The 12,638-nt window shown below is 48.7% G+C and overlaps 1 protein-coding gene and 1 long non-coding RNA gene across 5 annotated transcripts in view; one reads left to right on the forward strand and one right to left on the reverse strand.

Moving 5' to 3' along the window:
* The window catches only part of CTNNA1 (catenin alpha 1), a 370,505-nt gene that overhangs the window by 77,841 nt on the left and 280,026 nt on the right, over positions 1–12,638 (forward strand). The gene's annotated exons all lie outside the window — the stretch shown is intronic.
* Positions 8,663–12,430, reverse strand: LOC145510228 (uncharacterized). The gene is made up of 3 exons (XR_014056885.1): positions 12,321–12,430; positions 10,592–10,859; positions 8,663–9,046 (listed from the first exon to the last, which is right to left on the reverse strand). It is a non-coding gene; the product is annotated as an uncharacterized LOC145510228 (long non-coding RNA).

The raw sequence follows: 12,638 nt of genomic DNA on the forward strand, positions 1-12,638 counted from the left end.
GGCCAACGCTTGAAGCTGTGGGGGCAGAGGAGAGCTGGGTTTGTGTTTTGACCAGGCCTAGCCTCAAGATGCCACGGGACAGTGTGCAGGGCTCTGACTGCAGAGAGAGGAGCCCCAGAGAGAACCCTCATCAGGGAAGAGTGGGTGGATGAGCTGCATCTCTGCTGGCAATTCCAGAACTCTTCTGGGTGGGCGATTTTCTCTCTAGTTACCAGTTTTCTCATCACACCACTAGCAGTGCTCCTTATGCGCTGTGTGAAACTGGCCTGGTGCCGTCACCCCCTTCTTACAGTAACCTCTCTTCCTCCCCCAAAGGTGCGCCTGTGTTAGTATGATAATGCTGTGACAATGGCCAGGAGATGACCTCAGCTAACTGATTAGGCCCTCTGGAATGGCATCTGAGACACTGCTTTCATTTTCCCTGGTGAGGAGGCAGCCAGGGCCCAAGGCTGGAGCACAGACACTGGCTGGGAAATTGCATCTGGAAAAGCACTGAGGGGGAAAATTGGAAGTATCAGAATTTCCCAGGTCGATGTTCCATAGGGGACAAACATCGTCAGCGGCAGCACTAATTATGATCCAGGAGTGTCAGGCCTGGCTGCCGAGCCTGCCCAGGTAGTCCTTGAGAGCCGCCTTGGGAGCCAGCAGGGCAGAGGAGGAGCTGCAGGGATGCCTGGGAAGCTGGGAGAGGAGAGATAACGGGGTCATTCAGATATGTGGGTAAGGGGAGCTGGATAAGATTCAGTTGCTGGGTGCCCTCCTGTCCTTCAGAATGCTTGGGACTCTGATAGGATGCGTGGAATTTAGGCTGCTAGAATGATTTCTACCTGCTGGGAGTTCAGAATTGTCTCCACTTCCTCTCTCCTCATTCTCTTGTGTCCTCAATGCTCCACTGAAAATTCTCTTCTTGTCAGTGTCACTGGTGGCTTCTCATTTCAGCAAGATCCCTTAGTCCTCCTCTTACTCATCCTAGCAGCAATATTTGACACATATGTTGCATACATTTCTTTTTAAGACATCGTCTTCATTTGGCTTCCCAGACGTTCCTATCTCAGTTCTCCTACCTCCTCAGTGTCCAGTGCTGTCTCCTCATTTCCCCTACCTCTGATGCCCTAGGACTGTCATCATAGCTTTGTTCTTCTTTCTCCACCCTCCCTAGATAATCCCATCTATCTCAGGATATTAAAATCACCTATATGTTAATAAGCCCCAAATGGCTATCTTCAGGCCCTGCATCTCCCAATGAACACTATAGTCATATCCAGCTGCTACTTGATATCTCCATGTGAATGTCACTGGTAGTCCACTCAGACTCATTGGTACCCCAGTCTTCTCCATGGCAATAAATGCAACTCTGTTCTACCAGATTCCAAACTTTGGAGTCATTCCTGGATTTTCTCTTTCTTTCATGTCTCTTTATCTAATTCTTCGGAAAATATTGTCAGTTCTTCAACATATAACTTCCATCCTGTTGCCTGAGATAGATGCTCCAGCTGTCATTGTCAGGTTCATGAGATTCCAACTGATGGAAAGGGGAGAAGGAAGAAGTAAATAGCAGGCCCCTTCCTGTAAGAACATGACCTGAAAGTTGCATATATCCCTCTACTCACATCCCATCAGCCAGCATTTTGTCACAAGGCCACATTTCACTGCAAGGGAGCTTGAGAAATGTAGTTCTTTTTCTGAGTAGCCTTGTGCCCATTAAAATGTGACAGGAGAGACTGAATTTGTGGGGGACATGAGTGAACTCTGTCATAGTTCCTGAGTGGTTTTCTTGCTTCAGCTCTACCTCCTACAGGTTTTTCTCAACACAGGAGCTGGAGTAGTCCATTAAAATCAGAACATTTCACTCCTCTGTGCAGGACTTACTAATCACTTCTCTCTCTCTAGGAATGAAATCTACAATCTTTATAATCTACGGGGTCTTATGTAATTTGTGTACCATTCTCTCTCCCATCTCATCTCCTACCTCTCTCCCATTGTTCACTCCACTCCAGGCTGGGTTCCTTGCAGAATGCCCCCACTGCAGGGCTTTTGCATTGCTCTTCCCTTCACATAGCTGCACGTCTAGCTCCTTCTCTTCCTTCAGGTGTCTGCTCAAACGCTAGCTCCTCAGAATGGTTCTTCTTGACCCCTATTCCCACCATCTGTAACTCTCTTACCTACCTTGTTTTTTTTTTTCAAGACAGTTAATGCCACCTGAAATGCATGTTTTTTTCCCCCATAGACCTTAAGATCTACAGTCGACATATAGCAGGTGTGCTATGAAACATTATTCCTTTTGAATAAATGAATGAAGATGGCTGTGCCTGGCATCAAAGGTGACAGGATGGAGTTTCTTTCCTAATCCTTTCAGGGAGAACTCATTTCTTGATCACTGTTGTAGTTCCAGTTTGGAAACAGACTAGTTAGTTTCTTGTTCCTGGGCACTCTCTTGAGTTCAATTGATCAAATATTCATTAGGCAGCTAGTCTGTCAGACATTTAGTATGGTGGATATAAAAGAAGAATAAGCTGTAGATCAGTATTGGCCCTCAGGAAACTTGCAGGTTGGTTAGGGACTGAAATTTTGTCTTTTTTTTTTCTTTGCAAGTGTGGCCATTCAGGTCCGGTATAAAAGGTCAGGAAAAGAGTGGTTCTTCTCTTTCTTTATGGCAGCATTGTGAACTGGTGTGGCCTGGGCTGTGGGAGAGGGACAGGTATAAAGAAAGCCTGCCCCATTATAAATTATAGTTTTAGGTTATGATGGACTTCACTCTCTTACTCCCTATGGAGTAGGGCTTCACTCACCTGTGGTCTGCTTAAGAAACAGTTTGAATTAGTTCTTGTTCAGTGGGTGAGGGGAAATAACATGAGATGCAGCAGGTAGCCAGAGGGGTAGGGAGATGGAGAGGAGGAATGTGAGTCTCAGGGGGGCCCAGGGGAAAGGTTGCTCAGAAAAACTGAGCAGGAGATAAATTACCTGAAAGGGTTGTTCCATTATCCTTTCCTGTTCTGGGCAAAATGTGAAAGGTCAGAGTTGATTATTTTCCCCAGACTCCTCTGTGCAGGGCCACTTAGACACTGCTCTGACATTTGCAGTCTGAGAAGATCAGAGGACTCCTCTGAGGCCTAGCTTTGGAAGTCAACTTTGTGAAAGTTCCTATTTTTTTCTTTTTTCCTTTGGATGAGGTTGCTTGTTGCATCCCTCCCTAATTCTCCCTTCTTTTGACATTCCCCTTCCATCTGAGAGGTAGAGCCAAGAGCATTGGCTCATGAACTTAAAACAAGCATTAGAGCTGCCTGGAGGGTTTGTTAAAATAAGATTGCTTGTTGTCACACCCAGAATTTACCAGTTCAGTAGATCTGGGATAGGGCCTGAGAATTTTCATTCATAACAAGGTCCCAGCTATTGCTGGTCCCAGTCACATTGGGAGAACTGCTGGCCTGAAGCAACTAATTTGGGTCTAAAGGTGTCTCATCCATGACCTTCCATTCTAGTCCTTTCCCCCAATTCCCCAGCTATTGGGAAATGGGCCTTGAGTTATCCCAAGATTAATGTAAATTAGATGTCAAGGGGGACTGCCCTGGTGGTGCAGTGGCTAAGACTCTGTGTTCCCAATGCAGGGCACAATGTTCTATCCTTGGTAAGGGAACTAGATCCCACATGCTGCAACTAAGAGTTTGCATGCCACAACTGAAGATGCCACAATGAAGATAAAAGATCCTGCATGCCTCAGCTAAGACCCAGTGCAGCCAAATAAATAAAAAAATATTTAGATAAAATAAGTTAGATGTCAAGGATTTTCTGATTATCAGGGTTATTGGCCAAGACAGCCCCAGGAATCACCCTCCCTGTGAATCTTTGGCAATCTCTTCTACTCTCATTTGTCTGGGTGAGTGCAGATCTATTCCCACCGCCCCCCACCCCATTCATGGAGGTGGGGGGAAGCCCTCGTTAGTCAGGGAATCCTTGGATCTGAGAGTTGCAAAAACTGTTGTAGGCAGAGGATGGGAGAACAATAGATGCAGAGTAAGCTGAGGAAACCCACCCCTCCTAGATTTCTAGTTCTTTGAGATTAAAATATTTGTTTCTTCCTGGGCTCTGCTCACACCCATGACTGGGAAACCATTTATGCTTAATGTCCCCAACCCATTAGCAGCCCAGCATGGGGCTCTGCTAATCAGGCTTCTTAATGGCTGCGCTGTGAATAGTGAGGTTGTAAGTGTCTGCATCGGCTTCCCAGCCTCAGCTAGAGAGAAGCATCTAGACAAAGATCAGGGCCTAGATAGGCTCAGAGGTGTCCTGAGAATGATTCACGTTAGTGTAGGAGGCCCATCTCATTCATGGTAATTTGTCTTCCCACCTCCCTTTTAGTAGAGATGCCAGATTAGGCCCCTTGGTCACTTTGGCTGAAATAAGATATCTACCCCCTCACCACACTCCTACTCCAGCCTTCTCTCCTACATTAGAAGACAACGAGCTTCTTTGGGAACCTATTGCCGTATCAGTGGCCCTCATGCAACAACTGAGCGATTGACCACGCGCGCACACATTTAAGGGTAATATTGTTAGGTGAGTGTAATCTCCTCGGTTCTGTCTCATCACAACAAAGATTTGAAGTGACGGACATTAAAGCCCTTGGTGCGTCGCAGCTCTTGGGTCTTGGACAGACCGTGTTATAGCTCTTAGACAGATCAGTGTTACAGCTCCGTGTTACAGCTCTATTTTATTTAGAAAATAGCAGGAAAATCCATCCTCGAGGCGTAAGGGCACGCCGACCCAAAGACTCCAAGAGAAGAGAGTGGGAGAGCGTGTGACCGTGCAAGAGAGAGAGAGCCCTGGCCCTTTGGCTCCTCTTTTTATATGTGTTTTCCTCCCCACCTCTGCCTGCCCTATGTAAATTGGGCTAGCCAGGAGTGCTGTTTGTTCTACCTGAGGTCCTCACTCCGGTCCTTGGACCTTCTTTTGACCTTCCTTTGTTCTATTTTCGCTGGCTTTTCCCTTCCTTGTCTTTTAGCCACCGCCATTTTGGACTCCTGTTTCCTATTCTAACTACCTAACAATATTCTCAGAGAAGAGATCATGCCTTAAATCCAGTCTCAGAGTTTCAATATTTATATCTTGCTCCTCTTAACATCTCTTGATGCATTTGGCCTCACTAGATAACTCAAACTCCTGGCAATTCCACAAGACCCTGGGAGGGAAAGTTGTTCTTCTCCCCACTACTCCCTTCAATGAGATACTTGAAAGAAGAGATGAGTTTCTACTATTAAGAGGCATGGAGGGAGCCAACAAGTGCCAGTGACTGGTTCCTACTTGCTCTTCCCTCATTTCTAGGAACTCCAGGGCCTGGGACAGGTTAAGCACCTTTAAGGGGGATCCCAACACTGAGCCTCTGCAGCCAATCAGGATCCCAGGGCTAGATAATGCTGACTTTTCCCAGGCAAGGAAAGCCTATACATTTCAAGCCACCAATAAGCCGGCCTGTTGGCCAAGACTTTGGGGGCCTCCTCTTTCCTGTGTTTTCTATCCTGGCCCCTCGGCCTCAGGTCTGAGCCATGGGGAACCCTGTCCAGTCTGCTGGAACAGACCATCACAAGCTGCTCCTGTTGTGTTATGGGCTGCCAGCTCCCCAGCCTGCTGCTGCTGGAAGAAGGCTATGATGTCAGTAATCAGTCCACAACCTCCCTCCACATGCCAGCCGTTTGTGGGGGAGAGGAGCCCATTTGGAAAGAATCACATCTGAAGCAGGCAATTTGGAGGGAGGTGGGGAGAATGGAGGAAGGGAAAACTGCTCAGGTTGCCAATTGGGCACAGCCATGTTTTAGCCAGGCCACATTGTCCCCACATTTTTCCTGTAGCCCAGCCTTCCCACGTGGCCCGTTTAGGCCCATCTGCCCACTTCCTATTCTCTCTGCCGCTCCTGGGCCCTGGAGAAATGCCAGCATTTCCCTTCTCTGTCCCTTCTGCCTTCTTGGCCCCACCTGGCCCACCCCCAAGGTGTACAAACATCCAGCTGGAGACTCGCTTAGCGGCAGGCAGTGTAAGCAGGGCAGGGGCTACAACTGTAGTTTTTGAGCTGATGATACTGTGTTCCAGAGACAAGGGTAGGTGGACGTACTTAGCAGCTGAAATGTTACTTGTTTCCTGATCTCCTAAACTACCAGGATGTAATCTCCCTGAAGAGTAGAAGACCAGTGCTGGACTCAGATCTATCCCTTTTCTAGCTGGTAGCTTTGGGCAAGTCAACTCCTCTGAGTCTCTACTTCCTCAACTGTAAAATGAGGGCATTAAATAGGGTAATTTGAGAAGAAATGGGTAAACTGGGAACTGCACTACAGATCTTATCTGTCTTCTATCTTATCTGTTATCCTTCTTGTGCCCTGCCTTTCTGGGTCCACCGGATGCTGATCACACAGGGGACGGTGCTCTCTTGTCTTCCTAAGGGGTCAGGATGCTCTGAGGAGCATCCCCACCCTGTCCAGGAACAGCCAGAACTCTGAAAGCCCCTAGGAAGGGGTGCATAGACCCATGTCTGTGTTGTTTTTCCAAGAATCCAAGGTAGTGGGATGACTTGAAGATAACTGAGGTCACAGGAGGCACTATGAGATGCTGGTGTGGGGTCTCATTTCCTTCACTTTGCTCCAGAAGTCCCCAGAGTATGGATGTGCCGGGTTTTTCTCCTGCCTGGCCCTGGCCAGGTTTGGAGGAGGAATCCCCACTGAAGATTGATGTCACAGACTTGCCTTCCCCTCCCCTAGCCTCATCTTTGGTGATTTAAAGAAATTATTTGGACACAGGAGTTAATGGAAGTAGGTTGCTAGTGTGTGGGCGAATTCATCACTGTCTCCCTGCATTCTAAGAGCAGATCTGTCTTTCAGGGTGAGATATCCTGGAGTGACTTTCAAAGGTCTGAGAAATATAGGCTGTCTTGGGAGGGCAGACTTCCCTGGTGGCTCAGAGGTTAAAGCTTCTGCCTCCAATGTGGGAGACCTGGGTTCGATCCCTGGGTCGGGAAGATCCCCTGGAGAAGGAAACGGCAACCCACTCCAGTGTTCTTGTCTGGAGAATCCCATGGACAGAGTAGCCTGGTAGGCTACAGTCCGTGGGGTCGCAAAGAGTCGGACACGACTGAGCGACTTAACTTAACTTTGGGAGGGCAGAATTGGGGACAGCTTGGGCAGGGATTTCAGGGAGCTGCTGCTGCTGCTAAGTCGCTTTAGTTGTGTCCGACTCTGTGTGACCCCATAGACGGCAGCCCACCAGGCTCCTTCGTCCCTGGGATTCTCCAGGCAAGAATATTGGAGTGGGTTGCTATTTCCTTCTCCAGTGCATGAAAGTGAAAAGTGAAAGTGAAGTCGCTCAGTTGTGTCTGACTCTTCGCCACCCCATGGGCTGTAGCCTACCAGGCTCCTCCGTCCATGGGGTTTCCCAGGCAAAAGTACTAGAGTGGGGTGCCTTGGGGTGACTGCAAAGTGGCTGTAAGGACTGACCGGGAGGGCTTTCCCTTTTGTTTCTTAAATTATGGGAGAAGGGAAGCAGAGGGTATTGGCATTTCTGGGAATGTTGCTTCCCCTCCCACCGCTGGGAAGTGGACTGTTCCTTGCAGTCCACTGCTCTGGGTGAGGAGGACTGTTCCTGCAGCTGTTGGTGGCAGTGATGAAAGAGGTAGAGGGGAGGGGAGGTAAAAGGAGGTTGTTTGATGGGGGTCGTGCTCTGGAGGGAAGAGGATTGCTCTCCTTACTTGCATCCCCTCATTTGACCAGCTCAGCGTTTCATGGAGGTGGCACTCAGGCAGGGAGCTGTTTTGAAATCACCAAGACCTAGTGCTGGAAGGCTTGGAGGCTGGGAAGGGGGCTGTGAAAGGGAACATAACTGCAGGTAGGGGCAGGACTCTCTGACCAGGAAAGAACTGCTGCCCCCTCCAGCCCCATATCCAGCCAGGTCTTTCCCACAGTCTAAGCACCCAAGAGTCTGCCTGCAATTCGGAAGACCTGGGTTTGATCCCTGGATTGGGTAGATCCCTTGGAAGAGGGCATGGCAACCCACTCCAGTATTCTTGCCTGGAGAATCCCCATGGACAGAGGAGCCTGGGGGCTACAGTCCATGGGGAAGCAAAGAGTTGGACACGACTGAGCGATTAAGCACAGCACAGCACGTACATGTGAATGCATGCTCACATCTACATTTAGTGAGAGTGCAGAGGTGTACCTATGAACCATTTACACGGAAAATGACTAGAGACAGTGCTGAGGTTTGTTCTCTACCTCTCCAGCCAGTCAGAAGGTTTCTCTCAGATATTTACTTGGGTCTTAGCTGGTCATCTCTCCACCCCTTATTTTGCTGCTTCTTCTCTGGGTTTCTCTGTGTCCTGTCTCCCCCCACCCACACACACACACCGCCCCCCGCTGGCTTCCCTCTCTGTCTCTGATCTTGAAAACAGGAAGTGTTGGAAAAAGACCCTCCCTCCTAGCTGCCCCTATTTAGGATGCAGCAAGATGGATTTAAATCAGGTTAAAGAAAGAACTAAGAGTGGGGAGTAGTGGGTGGTCAGGACAGAAGGCAGCCACTAGGGGTGGGGTGGGCTGTGGAATCCTATAGGCTCAGAGAATGTTGGAGCTGAAGAGCCCTGAAGAATCTTATAGTTTCTCCTGAGCTTACAGACATGGAGCCGAAGGTCTTTTTGGAAACACTTATTCTTATCTGTATTGTCAGTGGTAAATTTGGTCATGTCTCACTGGCATCTGAGGGAGTTTCTGGGGAGAAGCGGGATCTCTCCTGTGTAGATCTCCCACCACACTCTCATTGAGGTGATTCACCGAATGTGGCACAGCCTCTTCTCTCTGGGGCACAGAGGAGGTGGCTGACTTTGCTACGTGGAACCTGACCTCCTGAAGCCAGGGACCCCTGCAGAGTGGACAGCCCTCCTCTGAGCTCTGGGCATGTGCCGGAGGCCAGGCTGCAGGGCCCCAGTGTGTTGTCCTTCTCCCAGGTCAGCTCCTCTCTGGCTGTTTCCATCCTCAGTGACTCCTGGGGAGATCCAGCTCTGATTCGGGCTCTGGCACTGTGTGGAGACGGCAGCATAAAGCGTGGCCCCTGCTGCTGGAGCAACTAGAATGGGCTTTAACACGCCTTCCTTCTTCCACCCCAAACTGGCTTCAGACAAGCCTGGCAGCAGGGGGCACTCCTGGGTCATCCCAGGAGAGAATTCTAGGGACCATCTTCAGCCTGGACTCTGAACATAATAGAAATTTTGTGTATCCGCCTGTCGTTCTGAGGGTGAACAGGGCAAACCCTTTGAGAGTTGGAAGTAGTCTTTTTCTAGCAGGCAGAGACAGAGACTTGAGAGAAAAATCACTTTTCTAAATTTTCCCTGAGACTCCCTGGGCTGAAAGGAACCTAACTTCTGCCTCTGGGAGATTAGTTGGGAGGGCAGGTCTCTATCTGGGAGCCATGGCCAAGACCAAATGGGTCCCAGTTTGGGGACAGTGTAACTCCTGGCCCCTTGCTAGTCCTTAGCAGCTAATAGTGGTTTAGCTGTATTTGGGGAGCTATATTTTCTTCAGAATGACTTCCAGATTAATCTGTGTTGCTAATACCCATGCCGTGGCCACTAGATTCTTCATCATGGTGGGGAAACGGGAGAGGCTTTTTCTGTTTTTCCCAGACCGAACACAGTGCTCTGTGACTATTCCTGGACTTGTCTGGGAGTCTGATGAGAATGGGGTAGGAGATCAGCTCAGTAGGAGTGCTGAGCAGATTGGTGGGGTGTGGCTCGTTCCTGACCCATAGCTGACCCAGCTGAGGCTTTCTGGGCAGCAGCTGCCCTGAGGAAAAGCCCCTAAGAGGAGACTTTCCAAGGCCCCCTACTCTTGCTTTCTTCTACTCATCTCCCTCAGATTTCCTCATCCACCACCCAGTCATCTCAAAGCCAAATTCCTCTTCTCCAGTAACAAGGCCTGTGTGAGTATTGACTTAAGGGCACAGGGATGGTAAAATGCCTATATCAGTAGTTGTCTCTGTTCAAAGAATGGGGGGAGGCCAGTATACGGTGGCTGGTGGTAGAGGACAGGATCTCAGGTATCGCTAGCAGAGCTGAGGTTGTTGTTGTTTAGTTGCTAAGTTCTGTCCGACTCTTTGCAACCCCATGGACTGTAGCCTACCAGGCTCCTCTGTCCATGGGATTTCCCAGTCAAGAATATTGGAGTGAGTTGCCATTTCCTTCTCAAGGAAGCACAGGGCCTAATATCTGAATTTATTCTGGGAGAGTACAAGTCCAAGTCATTCGCAGAACTGGTGTCTGACTTCAGAACCCCAGATCACTAATTTTCTCTACAGTCTGGCTCTGCAGGAATTCCCAGGCCTTCAGGGCCCCACTTCATCCCACAGGCCTCAGTCCTCCAGGCTGTGGAGGAGAGGAGGGTAAGGAGAACGGGAAGGCAAGCCCAATGCAGGAGGGCCTGGCTCCAATGTCTTGAGGGTCCAGAGAGTCCCAGCCCCACCTACCCCCCACTGAGGGGTTAACTCTCAAGCTCTTTAGGGAAGGAGAGATTAGGGACTGGGCCTGCTCCAGATGAAAATCTGCAGAGGCATGAATTCCATAGTTTACCTGTAGCCTTTTTCTCTGTGTCTCCCAGATCCTTGAACCAGGACATTTTCCTGAGATTTCATCCAAGTTCTTCCAGCTGTAGTTGTAAGCTTGCAGCATACCCTGGAGACCCTGGGACACCCTCCTGTGCAGTTTGTGTGTGACTGGATCATGAGGTACAGATGTGCAAAAAGGGCGGAGTATGAGGAAGACTGCATCATAAACAGGCCAATTCATGGGTCTCAAAGGTCAGAAGTGTGACTGGGCCCTAGAGGAGTGTTGGTGTTTCCTGAGAGGAAGATGGCAAGTGTTTGGGAGCAGTCTGCAACCGCTTGTCATATCTGAGATCTCATTATGGAAATGAGGCCTCAGCTGGACCAGCAAAAGTCAGGAAGCTTTAAAAGGCATTGTAACTCCACCCATGTGGTCTTTCATTTATTCTCTTGTATCCCCAACCCTAACTTGGTGGCTGACCTTTTTCCCTTCTAAATGACCATAACCCTTTTCTTTCAGGATGCTGATTTAGCTGGACATTAGCCTGCACAGGGAACCTAAGGCTCCTGAGATGGAAATGAGGGAGTGCAGAAGTCAGACTTATTTTTGATCCAGAAGTAAGTTAGAAGTTCAGTACAGTTCCAGAAACCTCCTTTTCACAGCCAGTACTACTTAGGGAGTTAGGAGTTTAGGCCAGCTCAGGGATAACTTCCAGGTACCTAATCTGAAGGCTTGGGGTTGGGGGGAGGGGTGGCAAGGGAGATGTAGAAATCATAATAATAACAGGTCCAATTCATTACGCACTTTCTAAGGGGAAGATATTGTTCTAAGCATTTCACGTGCTTTATCTTGTTCAATCTTTGACCCATTGAATCATGATTCCTCTTTACAGATGAGTAAATGGAAGCACACAGTTATAATAAAAATTAAAATGCTACTAATAAGGATAAAATGTTTAACAGCTAAATTTTGTTTTAAAAAACTGACCCAGTGGGACTTCCCTGGAGGTCCAGTGGTTGGTTGAGACTCTGCTTCTAATGCAGGGAACATGGGTTTGATTCTTATTTGGGGAGCCAGTATCCCACATGCCACAAGGTGTGGCCAAAAATTTAAAAACAAAACAAAAAGTCACCCTGTACCAGGCCTTGCATGAGCACATTATATGTATGATATTATTGAAAATATCAGTTGCTCAGTTGTGTCCAACTCTTTGTGAGCCAATGGACTGTAGCCCGCCAGGCTCCTCTGTCCATAGGATCCTCTAGGCAAGAATACTGGAGTGGGTAGCCCTTCTCTTCTCCAGGATATCTTCCCAACCCAGGGACTGAACCAGAATTAAGTCCTGAGAATTTGTCATACTATCCCCATTTTCAGCTAAGGAAACTGAGACTGAGAGAGAAATGACTTGCCCAAGATCACAGAGTCTTAGAAAGTGACCACAGCACGAACCAAACCCACTTTTGTTTGATTCCAAAGCAGCCTGTGCTCATGATCCCTTAGCAACTCTGCCTCCTGTATGGAGAGAACAGGTGGTTATAAAAAGGAGTCCTACTGGATTTTTTTTTTTCTTTTCAAAATCACTATTTAAATATTTGCCATTGAACCGCACGTAAGAAAATCCTTATCTGACGTTAACTCAACCACTGGATTTTAAAAGCAGAGGTTGGGGCCAGGAGCCACAACATCTGCCATTTTGGGAAGCTGTGGAGGAGATGCCCACCATCCCCCCTAACAGTGCGGGAAGCTGTGTTCTCACCTGTCTTCTCACCCACCTGGGATGGGCTGCAGGAAAACAAGTCCTGGAACAGACTGGACAGGGAGGCAGGGGATGTTTCTCTGGCCTGAAGCCTCTGCCTCTTTGCTCTCCCTGGAATGTGTGTTCCCACCCTGACAACGTGTCAGGGGCCTGCTGTCAGTCTCTGCTCACTCTCTCTTTTCATCATCACTGTGGATCTTGCTGGGCTGTGGTTGCCTTGGTAACTTGGTGGGAAGCTCTTGAGGTTTTCTGAAACTACAGAGGGCTATGGGAGGGAGGAACCAGTCTCTGCTAGGCTGCCAGTCACAAAAGGGAAGA

Source organism: Giraffa tippelskirchi, chromosome 6 (genome assembly GCF_054371585.1).
Source record: "Giraffa tippelskirchi isolate mGirTip1 chromosome 6, T2T-mGirTip1v1.2.pri, whole genome shotgun sequence".
In the NCBI taxonomy this organism is placed as follows: Eukaryota; Metazoa; Chordata; class Mammalia; order Artiodactyla; family Giraffidae; genus Giraffa; species Giraffa tippelskirchi.